Source organism: Mustela lutreola, chromosome 1, assembly GCF_030435805.1.
Source record: "Mustela lutreola isolate mMusLut2 chromosome 1, mMusLut2.pri, whole genome shotgun sequence".
Taxonomy (NCBI): Eukaryota; Metazoa; Chordata; class Mammalia; order Carnivora; family Mustelidae; genus Mustela; species Mustela lutreola.
Window position 1 is genome coordinate 236,181,830 of NC_081290.1, and position 18,566 is coordinate 236,200,395.

The 18,566-nt window shown below is 35.6% G+C and overlaps 1 pseudogene; it reads left to right on the forward strand.

The window, feature by feature from the left end:
• Positions 1-4,569: 4,569 nt before the first annotated feature.
• LOC131836917 (olfactory receptor 52N4-like) lies at positions 4,570-7,677 on the forward strand (annotated as a pseudogene).
• The last annotated feature ends 10,889 nt before the right edge of the window (positions 7,678-18,566 follow it).

Consider the following 18,566-nt stretch of genomic DNA (forward strand, 5'->3'; position numbering starts at 1 on the left):
TTTTGTGACCAACATCCTGAACACCTGGAACAGATTGCATTCAGTTTATAAAAGCCAAGGTATTAAAGGAAATACAAAAATGGGAATAAAGGGGTGCCTGGGTGACTCACTCAGTTGAAGTATGACTGATTTAAGCTCAGGGTATGATCTCAGGTCATGAGATTGACCCCCCTCCCCTTGGGCTCTGTATTCAGCATAGAGCCTGCTTGAGATTCTCTCTTTCCCTCTCCCTCTGCCCCTGTCCCTGCTCACACATTCTCTCTCTAAATAAATAAATAAAACCTTTTTTAAAAAGTGGAACTAGTGACAGATTTTTTAAAAAAATTTATAGGCAGTAAAGAAGAGAGAATATGTGTGTGTGTTTGTGTGTGTGTGTGTGTATACCCAATTGATTATTATATTCCCAGCAACACAGGTTTGATTCCATCCACCCATTTGAAGGCAGAACTGTTGTGAAGGATTGGGTTTTCTTATAAAAAGGTTTATTTATCTATTTTTCAGATTGCAACTCAGTGTAACTTACCATCAGGATTATGAATATCTGTGTTATCTTCCTAACTAAATAGGAATCAGTGGTACTGTTCAGGTATGAGTCAGCCCCATCACAAGATGAAATGGCAGAGAGCTAGAGAATAGTTCTCAGTCCTGGTCAGAACACTCTTACTTTTCACCTGCTCTCATTATGTTCTCAGAATGAGAACCTAATTTCCTTGCTTTATTCCTAGAGGAATGTATTTATGACTGTATTCATTTCAGATGGCAAAACCTATTTAGAGAAACCCACCATCATATTGAGAGAAAAACTTGGTTTTTTGTTGTTGTTGTTGTTTGTTTGTTTGTTTTAATTGAGGACAGTCTAGTAAGGGAATGAATTTGTGATCTACGGGTTTGGGGAGTAAAAATAGACAACAGATGACATAAAAATGATCTTTATAAGTGGTGCTATTCTGGTGTTGATGTTACTACTTCAGTATAACCTACCCATGCATAGCATGAGTCCATCTTCCCTGTAGGAAAAATTAGATTGTAAGGTATGAAAATAACTTTAAATTTGTTTTGGAGAAGTAATTTAAATTGTGATTAATATTATATCACTTGGTGGGTCTTTAAGAGTTTTGCAAATGCATAGGTGTAACATGTATCAATAAAGCTAGTTTTATTAATTGACACTAGAATTACAAAAAGAAACACAAGGGACATAAATATGATATTTGTCTCATATTTAGGATGTATGTTCTTAAATATAGAGCACAAATCTCTGAGTCATATTTCCCATTTTCAGTTTATGGGCATCTGTGCTTTCCCTAATTTCTCTACTTGGTTTCTACTGCATGGATACATAAAATTAAGTTGATTCTTCAAATGTACTGAGATGAATAAATAAGTAGTGATACTATTTTTCAACAACCTGTGTGAGAATTTGGCATATACTGGTCAAATAAGTGAAATAAGTCAGTCAGAGAAAGACAAATACCATATGGTTTCACTCATGTGGAATTTAAGAAACAAATCTGATGAACATGGGGGAAACAAAAGAGAGAGAGAGACAAACCATAAAACAGACTCTATAGAGAACAAACAGAGTTGTTGGGGGAAAGGTGGGCAGTAGATGGGATAGATGGGTGATGTGTTTTAAGGAGGGCACTTGCTATGATGAGCACTGTGTGTTATATGTGATGAATCACTAAATTCTATTCCTGAAACTATTATTCTTTATGTTAACTAACTGAGATTTTAAAACCTTGAACCTAGTACACAGACACACACACACATACATATACATATATATGTATATATATCTCAAGGTTATCTTATTCTACAACAATCAATTGAGGTAAAACATATATAGACACATATTATATGTTTATGTTATAAGCATTAAAATATGTTTATATGTTTTATATATAGAATGTTTATGTATGTGTATATATACATACATATAAATGTACATATAAAAAATTGTTACAGCTTTTGTTATTTTTAATAATATCTGTAAAAGTAATCTGAAAAACATAATGCTGTGTGAAAAGCAGAATTTATACACTTTAAATTTATAAATATAAACAAATTTAAAATTTGTTACTTTTAATAATATCTGTAAAAGTAATCTGAAAAACATAATGTTGTACAAAAAGAATTTATACACATCAAGTTAGAAAAAAACTTGATGACAGTTTTGGTAATCAAGGAAATGCATTCTTGCATTATAAAAACATATATTTTTTCTTTTATCCATAATACAAATTACAGGGCTCTTCTGTTAGCTTTGCAATTATTAGCTTAAGTTGATGTCAGTGATAATAACTAGGAAATTAAGGATTAGCTAATAGATTGGTATTTAAGTGAATTCCCAAATTAAAAGTTTCTACTCTGTAACAAATGGAGGAAAACAATTTCAGTGTTTCTATTATTTTGGTTGTGAAAAATCCTTGTCAAGCCTGGAGCTACAGTAATTTGGTATAAATTGGTCCAAATTTAATAGCTCTACTTTGAGGGGTGCCTGAGTGGTTCAATTGGTTAAATAGCTCTACATCAAGTTTTTTAATCTAATGTATCTCAAAAAGTCACTTTGACTCAACATTTAATAAAAATAAATGTAAATATGTATGTATATAAAATAAAAAGTTATATATATTCTTTATTTTTGATGGAGAATTTTATTTTTTAACTTTTAAAATATTTATTGTTTATTTGAGAGACAGAAAGAGAGAGTGAGAGATCATGGAGTGTGGCAGGAGGGGTAGGGTTAAAGAAAAAGGAAGAAAGAATCTCAAGCAGACACCGGACTGAACACAGAGCTTGACACTGGGCTGAATCTCATGACTCTGAGTTCATGACCTGAGCCAAAAACCAAGAGTCATATGCCTAATTAACTGAGTCACCCAGGTGCCCAATGGAGAATTTTTTTGAAATGTATATATTTTGGTGACTGATGAATCAGATGTCATAGTTTTGTTTCTTCTTCTGGTTACTCATGCTTTCCAAGAAATAATATTTAGACTATAGTGCATTAACTCCTAAAGTCAAGTATGAAATTTGATGTATTCACTCATTTTCCTCTTCCTTTATTCAAAACACTTATTGACATCTAAAATGTGCCTGGCATCTTGTTAGACACTTCAGATATGAAAATAAATACAGTCTGAGCAAATATTAAGAGTTTTATTACATTGAAGATGATTCAAGTATATAAATAAATTTTCAGAATACATGCTATTAAAATGATATAATAAATATATTCCATCAATAGTTTATTTATTTATTTATTTTCAGCATAACAATATCATTATTTTTTCACCACACCCAGTGCTCCATGCAATCCATGCCCTCTATAATACCCACCACCTGGTACCCCGACCTCCAACCTCCCCCCCGCCACTTCAAACCCATCAGATTGTTTTTCAGAGTCCATAGTCTCTCATGATTCACCTCCCCTTCCAATTTACCCCAACTCCCTTCTCTCTAACTCCCCATGTCCTCCATGCTTTTTGTTATGCTCCACAAATAAGTGAAACCATATGATAATTGATGCTCTCTGCTTGACTTATTTCACTCAGCATAATCTCTTCCAGTGCCATCCATGTTGCTACAAAAGTTGGGTATTCATCCTTTCTGATGGAGGCATAATACTCCATAGTGTATATGAACCACATCTTCCTTATCCATTCGTCCACTGAAGGGCATCTTGGTTCTTTCCACAGTTTGGCGACCGTGGCCATTGCTGCTATAAACATTGGGGTACAGATGGCCCTTCTCTTCACTACATCTATATCTTTAGGGTAAATACCCAGGAGTGCCATGGAAGGGTCATAGGGAAGTTCTATTTTTAATTTCTTGAGGAATCTCCACACTGTTCTCCAAAGAGGCTGCAGCAACTTGCATTCCCACCAACAGTGTGTAGAAAGGGGAACCCTCCATCAATAGTTTTATTCCTTACCTGTAAGCCTCCCACCTCTATAATTACTTCATATTAAAAGGACTTAGAGGATGGTGCTCTATCCTCTCCAAAAGAGAGTTGAATCAACCAGAAGAAATTGATAATTGAAGCTGGATTTGGTGGGAGGAATGGGACACAAATAGGATAAAATTTGTAAAATCACAAATCTAAAAATATCAGTTTAATGGGAGTAAACAGCAACAGAATGGATCATGCTTTTGGTATAAGACAATTCACCTTTTCCTCTTTGAAAATTTTCCTGATCTCCTCCAAGATTTTGTTAAACTATGGTTTCTATCTACGCTTATGTGGCAGACACCAAGATTTTGTAATTATGTGAAAACCGGTCTTTGAAGAACACTTTTAATAACATACTCATCCCAGGTTGCTTTGCTGTTTCTAAAAGAAGTTGCTTTTTATAGTATCTAATCTCTCATCCTTCAGTGAAAATACATAAAGATAAACATGGATGTAGATAGAAGAAAAATGGAATAAGGAACAACTTGATATCTTTGATTCATCCATCATCCTAAACAGTATTACCATTCCTATTACAACGACTGAAAATTTATTCTTAGAAGAAACTAACAAATCCTACAAATGCTTAATGTCAGGTGTGACAAAGGTCAAGCATGAGGAATCATAAAATATGTGAGGATTTAATCCATATTCATATTTAAGTGTGAGAACTACAGTGTCCTTCTACTCAACTCCAAGAACACTGGTGGCCAATTAAATTTTTACTCCAAGAAGTAGATTGGTGGCTTCTTTTGGAGAAATTGCAAGTCCCTGAAAAATACCTATAAATAATGACAACTAAGGATGTCAATAATGAAGCAAAGGGGTCCTAGAGAGGATTTAAAGCAAATATTATCAATTGCTGAGACTCAATCATCACTAAGTCTAGAATTTAAAATTCTAGATTAATAAAAGCATTTCTGTATTGATCTCCTAGCTTCTAGTGAGATATTAAGAGGACCATATCAGTTCTTGATCCTCTGTACATGAATTATTTACCACTGTCATTTTTTCATTTGTATTGCTTTTGCCCCTAAACTATTTAAGAACATTTAAAAATTTTTTTATCATTGCCATTAAATTTCAGAACACAAAAATTTTAAAATGCTCTTAAATAGTTTAGGGCCAAAAGCAACACAAATGAAAAAATGTCAGTGGTAAAAGTCTGTAGGAATATAACAAGAAAAATGTTGGGAATAAATTATTAGAAGTTAAGAAAATTTCCAAAGTCAAAGGTGTTAGATTTCCAGTGTCAGAAATCCCACGAATGCCTTCACAATTATTAATCTAGAATTTTAAATCTAGCCAAATGATTAATAGACTAAACTATATTCAGACAGTGATAGTCTCAAAAAAAATTTTTCCATGATATCCTGAAACATAGAATGAAGAAAAATGAGATCTACAAACCGATGTACAGAGAGTAGAGGAAGGGGAATTTCTGGATGAGAATTATGTGTCTGAGAAAAAACTATTTCAGAGAAACAGGACTTCTCAGAAACAGATCCTGTGAGAAGGACTAACATTGATAGATCATGTTTAACTATCAAGAAATAATAGTAAAAATATTTTATAGTTCTGAAAATAAGTATTTTTTTCAGATATCTACATCAAATACTAAGAAAAATTAAGTACTATCAAAATGAAAAATATTGAGTGGGGAAGAAAATATAGACATCATATCATGTGACCTAGCAAGGGATAATATCTATTTTATAATATAAATTAAACATGAAACAATAATTTTAACAAAAACAATTTCAAGGGAAATAGGACAAAAAAACAGGCTAAACAAATTATTTAGAAATACAAAGGTCAATGTTAGTAGAGAACTAAAATAAGTAATTTTGACCAACTGTGGGAAGCTGGATTTCAACAGTTAGAAAGATGGAGCTGGATATTTTTTGTTTTCATTATTATCCTATAGTACTATTTCTAACACATATTTCTATGTTAAAATTTAGAAGAAATATATTTTTAAAAATGGTCAGAGAAGGGCTCGGTTTTGGTATTGTATACCACCAACACAGATATGAAAAAGCCTCATCTAAATAGTGCCTCCATTTACTCAGTTAAAAAAGTGCAGATTAATACTTCCTGGGCTTGTAGTGAGGATCAAATTAGTCAATATTTGTAAAGTTCTTAGAACAGTATTTAGTATAGCACAAGTATGACCCAATAAACATAATAGCAGCAATGAAAATTCCTAACCATATCTGTTAGGTCATTGGAGAAATGATCAGTGAAATTTTCCTTAAGAGAACATTAAAAGGGAGGTGTATATAGTAATTAACATTTAAATAAGATATTCTAACAAAAATATCATTAGAAATATCAAAAATTATTAGAAAAAACATATAATTATCCTCATTGTAAATTTATAAGTAATTTAATCTATTTCTTTCTGTTTCTATAACGTAGACACAATATACGTCATAGAACCTGGTAACTAGTGAGTGCTAAATATGTATTGTTGAATGATCAATAAATTAATGAATTAACAAATGACACATACTGTATTTGAACTATGTTTAAGTATTCTCTCATGCTTGAAATATTTGTTGTTTGATATTAAAATGCACACTTGACAGAGAGAGGGAGAATGAGAGGGAAAATATGGCTAAAATTTATCTTATTTTTTAAAAGATTTTTTCCATAATATTGGAGGATCAGAAAACAAAACAAACAAACAAACAAAAAAAACAAGAAGTACACAAATATCAATAACCTGTCTTAACTATTATAAAAATCTGATCATACTAATGCTGAACCAAACAGACCTGACCCCAGTCTCATTCATTCTTAATGGGATCCCAGGACTGGAGAACATGCACATGTGGATTTCCTTCCCATTCTGCTCCATGTATGCTGTGGCTGTGATAGGGAATTGTGGTCTCCTCTACCTCATCTGCTGTGAAGACTCCTTGCACAGGTCCATGTACTACTTCTTGGCTATGATTTCCCTAACTGACCTTGTCATGTGCACTACTACAGTCCCTAAAGCTCTCTGCATCTTCTGGTTCTGTCTTAAGGAAATCAGCTTTAATGATTGCCTCGTCCAGATGTTCTTCATCTACACCTCAACAGGGATGGAATCTGGGGTTCTCATGTTTATGGCCCTAGACCGCTATGTGGCCATCTGCTACCCACTGCGCTACTCTACTATCCTCACTAATCCTGTCATTGCAAAAGTTGGGCTTGCTACTTTTCTGAGAGTTGTGTTGCTTGTCACTCCCTTGACTTTCATTATCAAGAGACTACCCTACTGTAGAGAGAATATATTATACCATACCTACTGTGACCACATGGCTGTAGCCAAGTTATCCTGTGGAAGTGTCAAAATCAATGTTATCTACGGTCTGACAGTTGCCCTCCTGATAGGGGGTTTTGACATCCTGTGCATCACAGTCTCCTACACCATGATCCTCTGAGCAGTGATCAATCTCTCTTCAGCAGATGCTCAACAGAAGGCCTTCAGCACCTGCACTGCCCACATCTGTGCCATTATTTTCTCCTACAGTCCAGCCTTCTTCTGCTTCTTTTCCCACCGATTTGGGGGTCACAAGATCCCTCCATCTTGCCACATCATTGTGGCCAATATTTATCTGCTCTTGCCTCCCACTATGAACCCTATTCTGTATGGGGTGAAAACCAAGCAGATACGAGACTGTGTCATAAGGATCCTTTTGGGTTCTAAGGACATCAAATTCCACAGCATATGAAAGAGATATTTGTAAGGGAGGGGAAGAGAAGTGAAGGAGAAAACGAGTAAAGTGGAGAAAATGGGAAGAGAATCTATAGGAGGAAATAAAAGGAAAGGGATATTTCTGTTGACTAGTTAGTCAGAGTCTAATAGTGCCTTCCTGAGAGTGTTGGTTTTGTCCATGAAAAGGGATGGTGTTGAGTGGTGCATTCCTGGTAAGTGTCTGCAGAATCCCAATATCACTGGCATCCCCACAACCTTTTCTGTGAGAATTTCATCTCCTCTATGAAAGATATCATTTACCAGGTTTCCACAAACAAAAGCGTAATGAGACTATTGAGGGACATGAAATCAGTTTGATGGATGCCTGATGGGAAGGCAATCATTTACAACCAGATGCCAGTTTGTCTTCTTTCCAAATGGTGACTGGAATGTCCAGTTTGAACAATTCTTTTACTTGTATTTGCTATATTTTAAATTAATTGTTATAATTTTTGCCATCATTACCAAAATTTCTCTACTTTCTCAATGTTGTCTTCCTGATGGAGAAGCTATGAAATGTCCATAAAGTGATTAGTTTGATGAAGTTTCAGCCTCCAAATTTCTAATTTGGAAATAAGTTAGGCAACACATCACATTTCTCCTAGCTCATCCCAACAAAACTGCTTCCAGACAGACTGGTGGAATATGCAGTTCTTTCCAAGATGGACTTCAAAAACACATCATCTGGACAGGTAGGAAAATCTGTTAATCAAATTAAGGAAGATAATAGTATGCATTATTTTATGAGCATAGGATTAGGGAAAAATAAAATTACTTATTTTGTCTACTCTCCCTGTAGTTTGTCTTTCTTTCTTTTTTTTTTTTTTGAAACAATTTACATATTTTATTTTATTCTCAAAACAAACAATAATAAGAGGTTGGTGCTATTATGATTTCTACTTTTTTTAAAATTAATTTTTTATTTTTTATAAACATATATTTTTATCCCCAGGGGTACAGGTCTGTGAATCACCAGGTTTACACACTTCACAGCACTCACCAAAGCACATACCCTCCCCAATGTCCATAATCCCACCCCCTTCTCCCAAACCCCCTCCCCCCAGCAACCCTCAGTTTGTTTTGTGAGATTAAGAGTCACTTATGGTTTGTCACCCTCCCAATCCCATCTTGTTTCATTTAGTCTTCTCATACCCACTTAAGCCCCCATGTTGCATCACCACTTCCTCATATCAGGGAGATCATATGATAGTTGTCTTTCTCTGCTTGACTTATTTCACTAAGCATGATACGCTCTAGTTCCATCCATGTTGTCGCAAAGGGCAAGATTTCATTTCTTTTGATGGCTGCATAGTATTCCATTGTGTATATATACCACATATTCTTGATCCAGTCATCTGTTGATGGACTTCTAGGTTCTTTCCATAGTTTGGCTATTGTGGACATTGCTGCTATAAACATTCGGGTGCACGTGCCCCTTTGGATCACTACGTTTGTATCTTTAGGGTAAATACCCAATAGTGCAATTGCTGGGTCATAGGGCAGTTCTATTTTCAACATTTTGAGGAACCTCCATGCTGTTTTCCAGAGTGGCTGCACCAGCTTGCATTCCCACCAACAGTGTAGGAGGGTTCCCCTTTCTCCGCATCCTCACCAGCATCTGTCATTTCCTGACTTGTTGATTTTAGCCATTCTGACTGGTGTGAGGTGATATCGCATTGTGGTTTTGATTTGTATTTCCCTGATGCCGAGTGATATGGAGCACTTTTTCATGTGTCTGTTGGCCATCTGGATGTCTTCTTTGCAGAAATGTCTGTTCATGTCCTCTGCCCATTTCTTGATTGGATTATTTGTTCTTTGGGTGTTGAGTTTGCTAAGTTCTTTATAGATTCTGGACACTAGTCCTTTATCTGATACGTCGTTTGCAAATATCTTCTCCCATTCTGTCAGTTGTCTTTTGATTTTGTTAACTGTTTCCTTTGCTGTGCAAAAGCTTTTGATCTTGATGAAATACCAATAGTTCATTTTTGCCCTTGCTTCCCTTGCCTTTGGCGTTGTTCCTAGGAAGGTGTTGCTGCGGCTGAGGTCAAAGAGGTTGCTGCCTGTGTTCTCCTCAAGGATTTTGATGGATTCCTTTCGCACATTGAGGTCCTTCATCCATTTTGAGTCTATTTTTGTGTGTGGTGTAAGGAAATGGTCCAATTTCATTTTTCTGCATGTGGCTGTCCAAATTTCCCAGCACCATTTATTGAAGAGGCTGTCTTTTTTCCATTAGACATTCTTTCCTGCTTTGTTGAAGATTAGTTGACCATAGAGTTGAGGGTCTATTTCTGGGCTCTCTATTCTGTTCCATTGATCTATGTGTCTGTTTTTGTGCCAGTACCATGCTGTCTTGATGATGACAGCTTTGTAATAGAGCTTGAAGTCCGAAATTGTGATGCCACCAACGTTGGCTTTCTTTTTCAATATCCCTTTGGCTATTCGAGGTCTTTTCTGGTTCCATATAAATTTTAGCATTATTTGTTCCATTTCTTTGAAAAAGATGGATGGTACTTTGATAGGAATTGCATTAAATGTGTAGATTGCTTTAGGTAGCATAGACATTTTCACAATACTTATTCTTCCAATCCAGGAGCATGGAACATTTTTCCATTTCTTTGTGTCTTCCTCAATTTCTTTCATGAGTACTTTATAGTTTTCTGAGTATAGATTCTGTGCTCTTTGGTTAGGTTTATTCCTAGGTATCCACTCCAAAACTGCTACAACTTATACAGGAATTCAGTAAAGTGTCAGGATATAAAATCAATGCACAGAAATCAGTTGCATTTCTCTACACCAACAGCAAAACAGAAGAAAGAGAAATTGAGGAGTCAATCCCATTTACAATTGTAGTTTGTCTTTCTTACTTATCATCCGAAATTAGTTTTGGTAATTCCATCACTGCATTCCAGGTTAAACTGAAAAGACCATTCTCTAATCTCCTCAAACATTACTTCTCAGAAATGTTGTAAATGTATAACCCAGAGTAGCTTAATTTTTCCTCATAAAACTAAACAAAAACAAAAAGAAATAATGACAACAACAACAAACACCTTGCTTTTACTCTACAAGCAGGGACACTCTTTGAGTTTCTACCTGAATCTGTGCTCCCTGAATTGCATTTCTTTGATCCAATATAAGTGCTTGTTTGCCTTTCAAAAACTATACATATTGAATTTAATTCATTTGCTCTTGCTGTCCTGAAATACATTTTTTTTTTAATTTCAGAAGGACAAAAAATTTCATGTTTTTCTCCCCTTTGCTGAGCACTCTACAACCACTAGTATTATGGTGTGATACTGGATATCTTTGTCTTGCTCTTTCTTTTTCATATGAGGAGAGTGTTTATTTTGTTACCACAGGGAACAAACAAAACTACAAGAAATGTCTTCCAGATGATTGAGTTTACTGAATTTGGTAAAAACCTTATTCTGATTTGCTGATATGAAAATGATTCATCAGTAGCACTTAATGTTGGTAGGATGGAGTCTCTGTTGAGTATGATATAAAATAGGGTTGTTTTGTATGTATCTTTTATTAAGCCAGAAAGTTTTCATTTTTACTGTTTTATTATAAATTCATATAGAACCATATAAAATCATTTCCTATAATTTCTGCAGATATTAAGATAATAATATGAACTTTCTTTTATCTTATAATAAGGTATATAATTTTGCTGAATCAAATCATTTATGTACCATGAGATAAACATTTCTTGATTATTATTTAGTTTTAATACACTATTATTAATTAACTAATCTCTTACTTACAATTTTTGTAAATAAATTCATGAAGAAACTATGTCTATAATTTTATGTCTTTATATTAACTCTATAGCACTTGCCTTTGAAATTAACATTATAAGTGTTTTACAAAATGAATTGTACACCTTTACCTATGTTACTATTTTATGGTATACTTTGCATAATTAAAAAATAATCTGGGGCATTTGGGTGGCTCAGCTGTTAAGTATCCAACTCTTGATTTTGGCTCAGGACAGGATCCCTGATCTCAGGGTTATGAGAAGTTAATGAGATCAAACCCCTGAGATTCTCTCTTTCTCTCTCCCTCTGCCACTCCCCATTTTCACCCCCTTAAAAAACAAACAAACAAACAAAAAAGCAGTCACTTGAAATTTGGGAAATTTGCTCTTCTGCTGTAAACAGAAAGAATATTGGCCTACTGTTTTATTTTTTTTCAATTTATTTTTTATTTACTTACAGCATAGCAGTATTCATTACTTTTGCACCACACCCAGTGCTCCATGCAGTCCATGCCCTCTATAATACCCACCACCTGGTACACCAACATCCCACCCCCCGCCACTTCAAACCCCTCAGATTGTTCTTCAGAGTCCATGGTCTCTCATGGTTCACCTCCGCTTCCAATTTCCACCAACTCCCTTCTCCTCTCTAACTCCCATGTCCTCAATGCTATTTGCTATGCTCCACAAATGAGTGAAACCATATGATAATTGACTCTCTTTGCTTGACTTATTTCACTCAGCATAATTTCTTCAAGTCTCGTCCATGTTGCTATAAAAGTTGGGTATTCATCCTTTCTGATGGAGACATAATACTCCATAGTGTATATGGACCACATTTTCCTTGTCCATTCATCCGTTGAAAGGCATCTTGGTTCTTTCCACAGTTTGGTGACCGTGGCCATTGCTGCTATAAACATTGGAGTACAGATGGCCCTTCTTTTCATGACATCTGTATCTTTGGGGGTAAATACCCAGGAGTGCAATGGCAGGGTCATAGGGAAGTTCTATTTTTAATTTCTTGAGGAATCTCCACACTGTTCTCCAAAGAGGCTGCACCAACTTGCATTCTCACCAACAGTGGAAGAGAATTCCCCTTTCTCCACATCCCCTCCAACACATGTTGCTTCCTGTCTTGCTAATTTTGGCCATTCTAACTGGGGTAAGGTGATATCTCAATGTGGTTTTAATTTGAATCTCTCAAATAGCTAGTGATGATAGACATTTTTTCATGTGTCTGATAGCCATTTGTATGTCTTCATTGGAAAAGTGTCCGTTCTTGTTTCATTTATTCTTCTCCTGATAGTTGTCTTTCTCTGCTTGACTTATTTCGCTAAGCATGATACGCTCTAGTTCCATCCATGTTGTTGCAAATGGCAAGATTTCATTTCTTTTGATGGCTGCAAGATGGGATTGGTAGGGAGACAAACCATAAGTGACTCTTAATCTCAAGAAACAAACTGAGGGTTTCTGGGGGGAGGGGGTTTGGGAGAAGGGGGTGGGATTATGGACATTGGGGAGGGTATGTGCTTTGGTGAGTGCTGTGAAGTGTGTAAGCCTGGTGATTCACAGACCTGTACCCCTGGGGATAAAAATATATGTTTATAAAAAATTAAAAATTAAAAAAAAAGAAAGTTATATAAGTGGACTCATAACAACAACAAAAAAGTGTCCGTTCATATATTATGTCCATTTTTTGATATGATTATCTGTTTTGTTTGTGTTGAGTTTGTGGAGTTCTTTATAGATCCTGGATATCAACCTTTTGTCTGTACTGTCATTTGCAAACATCTTCTCCCATTCCGTGGGTTGCATCTTTGTTTTCTTGGTTGTTTCCTTTGCTGTGCAGAAGCGTTTGATTTTGATGAAGTCCCAAAAGTTTATTTTCGCTTTTGTTTCCTTTGCCTTTCGAGACAAATCTTGAAAGAAGTTGCTGTGGCTGATATCGAAGAGATTACTGCCTTTGATCTCCTCTAGGATTCTGATGGATTTGTGTTTTACCTTGAGGTCTTTTTTTCTTTTTTTAAGATTTTTATTTTTATTTTATTTTGTCAGAGAGAGAGGGAGAGAGAGCGAGGACAGGCAGACAGAATGGCAGGCAGAGGCAGAGGGAGAAGCAGGCTCCCTGCCAAGCAAGGAGCCCGATGCGGGACTTGATCCCAGGACGCTGGGATCATGACCTGAGCCGAAGGCAGCTGCTTAACCAACTGAGCCACCCAGGCGTCCCTACCTTGAGGTCTTTTATCCATTTTGAGTTTATCATTGTGTACGGTGTAAGAGAATGGTTGAGTTTCATTCTTCTACATATAGCTGTCCCGTTTTCCCAGCACCATTTCTTGAAGAGATTGTCTTTTTTCCACTGTATATCTTTTCCTGTTTTGTCGAAGATGATTTGCCCATAGAGTTGAGGGTCCATATCTGGGCTCTCTACTCTGTTCCACTGGTCTATGTGTCTGTTTCTATGCCAGTACCATGCTGTCTTGGTGATCACAGCTTTGTAGTGAAGAGATACAGTAAAACAGATCAATGAAACTAGAAGCTGGTTTTTTGAAAGAATCAATAAGATCGATAAACCATTGGCCACAGTAATCCAAAAGAAAAGAGAGAAAGCCCAAATTTATAAAATTATGAATGAAAAGGGAGAGATCACAACTAACACCAAGGAAGTAGAAGCAATCATCAGAAGTTATTATCAACAGTTATATGCCAATAAGCTTAGCAACCTAGATGAAATGGATGCATTCCTGGAAAACTATAAACTCCCAAAATTGAACCAGGAGGAAATCGACAACCTGAATAGACAGATATCTAGTAATGAGATTGAAGCAGTGATCAAAAACCTCCCAAAAAACAAGAGCCCAGGACCTGACGGGGTCCCTGAGGAATTCTACCAAACTTTCAAAGAAGAAATAACACCTATTCTCCTGAAGCTGTTTCAAAAAATTGAAGCAATAGTAAAACTTCCAGACTCTTTCTATGAAGCCAACATTACCCTGATCCCCAAACCAGGCAAAGACCCTACCAAAAAGGAGAATTTCAGACCAATATCACTGATGAATATGGATGCTAAGGTTCTCAACAAGATCCTAGCAAACAGGATCCAACAGAACTTTAAAAAGATTATCCACCATGACCAGGTGGGATTCATCCCTGGGCTACAAGGATGGTTCAACATTTGCAAATCAATCAATGTGATAGAACAAATTAATAAGAGAAGAGAGAAGAACCACATGGTCCTCTCAATTGATGCAGAAAAAGCATTTGACAAAATCCAGCATCCCTTCCTGATTTTTTTTAATTAATTTACTTTTTTTATTTATAATTTTTTTATTTTTTATAAACATATATTTTTATGCCCAGGGGTACAAGTCTGTGAATCGCCAGGTTTACACACTTCACAGCACTCACCAAAGCACATACCCTCCCCAATGTCCATAACCCCACCCCTCTTCTTCCAATCCCTCCCCCCAGCAGCCCTCAGTTTGTTTTGTGAGATTAAGAATCACTAATGGTTTGCCTAAAGTATAGGGATAGAGGGAACATTCCTGAACTTCATCAAATCTATTTATGAAAGATCCACAGCAAATATCATCCTCAATGGGAAAAAGCTTGCAGCCTTCCCGTTGAGATCAGGAACATGACAAGGATGCCCACTTTCACCACTCTTGTTCAACATAGTGTTAGAAGTCCTAGCAACAGCAATCAGACAACAAAGGGAAATAAAAGGTATCGAAATTGGCAATGAAGAAGTCAAACTCTCTCTCTTCACAAATGACATGATTCTTTATATGGAAAACCCAAAAGACTCCACCCCCAAACTACAAGAACTCATACAGCAATTCAGCAACATGGCAGGATACAAAGTCGATGTACAGAAATCAGTGGCTTTCTTATAAACTAACAATGAAAATACAGAAAGGGAAATTAGAGAATCAACTCCATTTACTATAGCACCAAGAACCATAAGATACCTGGGAATAAACCTAGCCAAAGCGGTAAAGGATCTGTATTCGAGGAACTACAGAACACTCATGAAAGAAACTGAAGAAGACACAAAAAGATGGAAGACCATTCCATGCTCTTGGATCGGCAGAATGAACATTGTTAAAATGTCTATACTGCCTAGAGCAATCTATAGTTTTAATGCCATTCCGTTCAAAATTCCACTGGTATTCTTCAAAGAGCTGGAGCAAATAATCCAAAAATTTGTATGGAATCAGAAGAGACCCCGAATCGCTAAGGAAATGTTGAAAAACAAAAATAAAACTTGGGGCATCACGTTACCTGATTTCAAACTTTACTACAAAGCCATGGCCTACTGTTTTTGATTGTATATTTGCCTGTTTGAGGAATGTAGTGGATAGGAAGGGTTTGAATATGATATTAATTTCTTTAATTTTGGGGTGCTTGGGTGCTTTAGTAGGCTAAAGTAGGCTAAAGCCTCTTCCTTTGGCTCAGGTCCCGGAGTTCTGTGCTTGAGCCCCACATCGGGCTCTCTGCTCAGTTGTGAGCCTGCTTCCTCCTCTCTCTGCCTGCCTCTCTGCCTACTTGTGATCTGTCAAATAAATAAACAAATAAAATCTTTTTAAAAAATTCTTTAATTTTGCCCTTTTAATTTTTTCAGTTCCTTTTTTTTTTTTTCAAATTTGTTAGTATATAGTGTTTAAAATGTAAAAAGTATTTCAAATTGAGAGCATGTCACTTAGTTCTTGATCTCTTGGGGGGTCCAAATTTGGCTTATTTGCATCTTATTTATAATTATTTTCCCTTAATCATATTTATAAGAAATGTATCTATCTCAATAATATTTTAGAATCATTTCTTCATTAATATTCTCTATTTTTCATAGTTTTTTTCCTATTTTTATTGCATTAATTTCTTCTTTGGTCCTAATTATTTTCTTTTGTGACTTAATTCAGTTGCTCTTTATCTGTATTTCTGGTTTCCCTTTCTGTATTTTCATTGTTGATGTATAAGGAAGCAACTGATTTCTGTACATTGATTTTGTGTCCTGCCACATTACTGAATTGCTGTATGAGTTCTAGTAGTTTGGGGGTGGAGTCTTTTGAGTTTTCCATATAAAGCATCACGTCATATGTGAAGAGAGAGTTTGACTTCTTCATTGCCAATTTGAATAGCTTTCATTTCCCTTTGTTGTCTGATTGCCTTTGCTAGGACTTCTAATACTATGTTGAACAAAAGTGGTGAGAGTAGGCATCCTTGTCATGTTCCTGATCACAACGGGAAGGCTGTCAGCTTTTTCTGATTGAGGATAATATTTGTTGTGGGTTTTTCATAGATAAATTTTATGAAGTTGAGGAATGTCCCCGCTCTATACTTTGAAGCGTTTTAATCAGGAACGGACACTGTATTTTGTTGAATGTTTTTTCTGCATCAATTGAGAGGACCTTGTGGTTTTTCTCTCTTCTCTTATTGATTTATTCTATGACATTGATTGATTTGCAAATGTTGAGCCACCTCTGCATCCCATGAATAAATCCCACTTGGTCATGGTGGATAATCTTTTTAATGTGTTGTTGGATTCTGTTAGCTGGGATCTTGTTAAGAAGCTTAGCATCCATATTCATCAGGGATATTGGTCTGAAATTCTTTTTGGTGGGGTCTTTGCCTGAGTTGGGGATCACAGTAATTCTGGCTTCATAAAAAGAGTCTGGAAGTTTTCATTCTCTTTCTATTTTTTGAGATAGCTTCAGGAGAATAGGTATTATTTCTTCTTTGAATGTTTGGTAGAATTCTCCAAGGAATCTGTCAGGTCCTGGGACCTTGTTTTTTGGGAGGAACACTGCTTGAAATCACTGCTTCAATCTTGTTACTAGATATTGGTCTATTCAAGTTGTCAATTTCTTCCTGATTCAGTTTTGGAAGTTTATAGTTTTCCAGGAATGCATCCATTTCATCTAGGTTGCTTAACTTATTGGCATATAACTGTTGATAATAATTTCTGATGATTGTTTCTATTTCCTTGGTGTTAGTCATTATCTGTATCTCTGTACCAAACATCTACTTTGTCTTTGTTGGTATGTATTTTTCTTTTTGGTAGAGGTTAGATATATAAAAAAGAAAACCCATTTGGCTACAGGTTTTACATGTGTCATCCACATTTTATCATGAAGTTCTTTAAGTTTATTTGTTTTTATGAAATTTCCTTTTTTCCCTACAAGATATTTAGTAGCATGTGGTTTAGATTCTGGACAAACTGCCTTCTCATTTTTAAGTTCTTCTATAAGCTTTCTCTATAATAGATAAAATATTTTATAGATGTAATTTTTGAGGAGATTAAGACATTTTTAGAAACCCAATATATTGATTTATGTGTACACAACTTAGGGCCTCAGTAATAGATGTGTGTTTTGCTTTGCTTGTTGTAGGGTTCTGTATCTTTGTTCATACTGTTAATCACATTATGGCTTTTTTTATTCACATGTGTCAAGTTTAAGGTCTGGTGTCAGTAAAGGGGTTTCTCAAGTTACTATATCATCAAGGTTAATAAAAGTTCCTATGTATATGCTTTTTAATTGATTTTTCTCTTTACCAAAATATCCCTGAAAGCAAGAATATTGTTCTTCTTGCTTGACGTAGTAACTACGGGCATGGTTCCTGCACATGTGCATACACACACAACATTCAAAACATATTTATTGAATATATAAATGCATTGGTGAAATTATCAAAAGGGGTTCTAGGAAAAGGAGCTTCAATATAGATTCTGAAGGACAGTAATGTTTAAAGAATGGACATCAGAATAAAATACTACCCAAGATTCTTGAAAGGAATGAATAAAGATGTGAAAAGAATTATTGGTGTATATAATACCTCTGAATAGAAAGGAGGGCAGCGTTTTCTGATGAAGGACTGAATCAGTTAATAGTTTGCCACAGTAAACTGTGTAACAAGCAACCACAAAACTTCAGTGGCACACAATAAATAATTATTTTTGTACATAGGCCCAAGAATCACCCAGGGAGTTGTGTTAATTCATAGGTCAGAATTGTCTTGCTGTTCCTAACTGTGCTTGATCTTGTATCCAGCAGTTAGCTGGATGGTTGACTTGAGGATGGCTGGAGGACAGCCTCATTTGAGAGTAC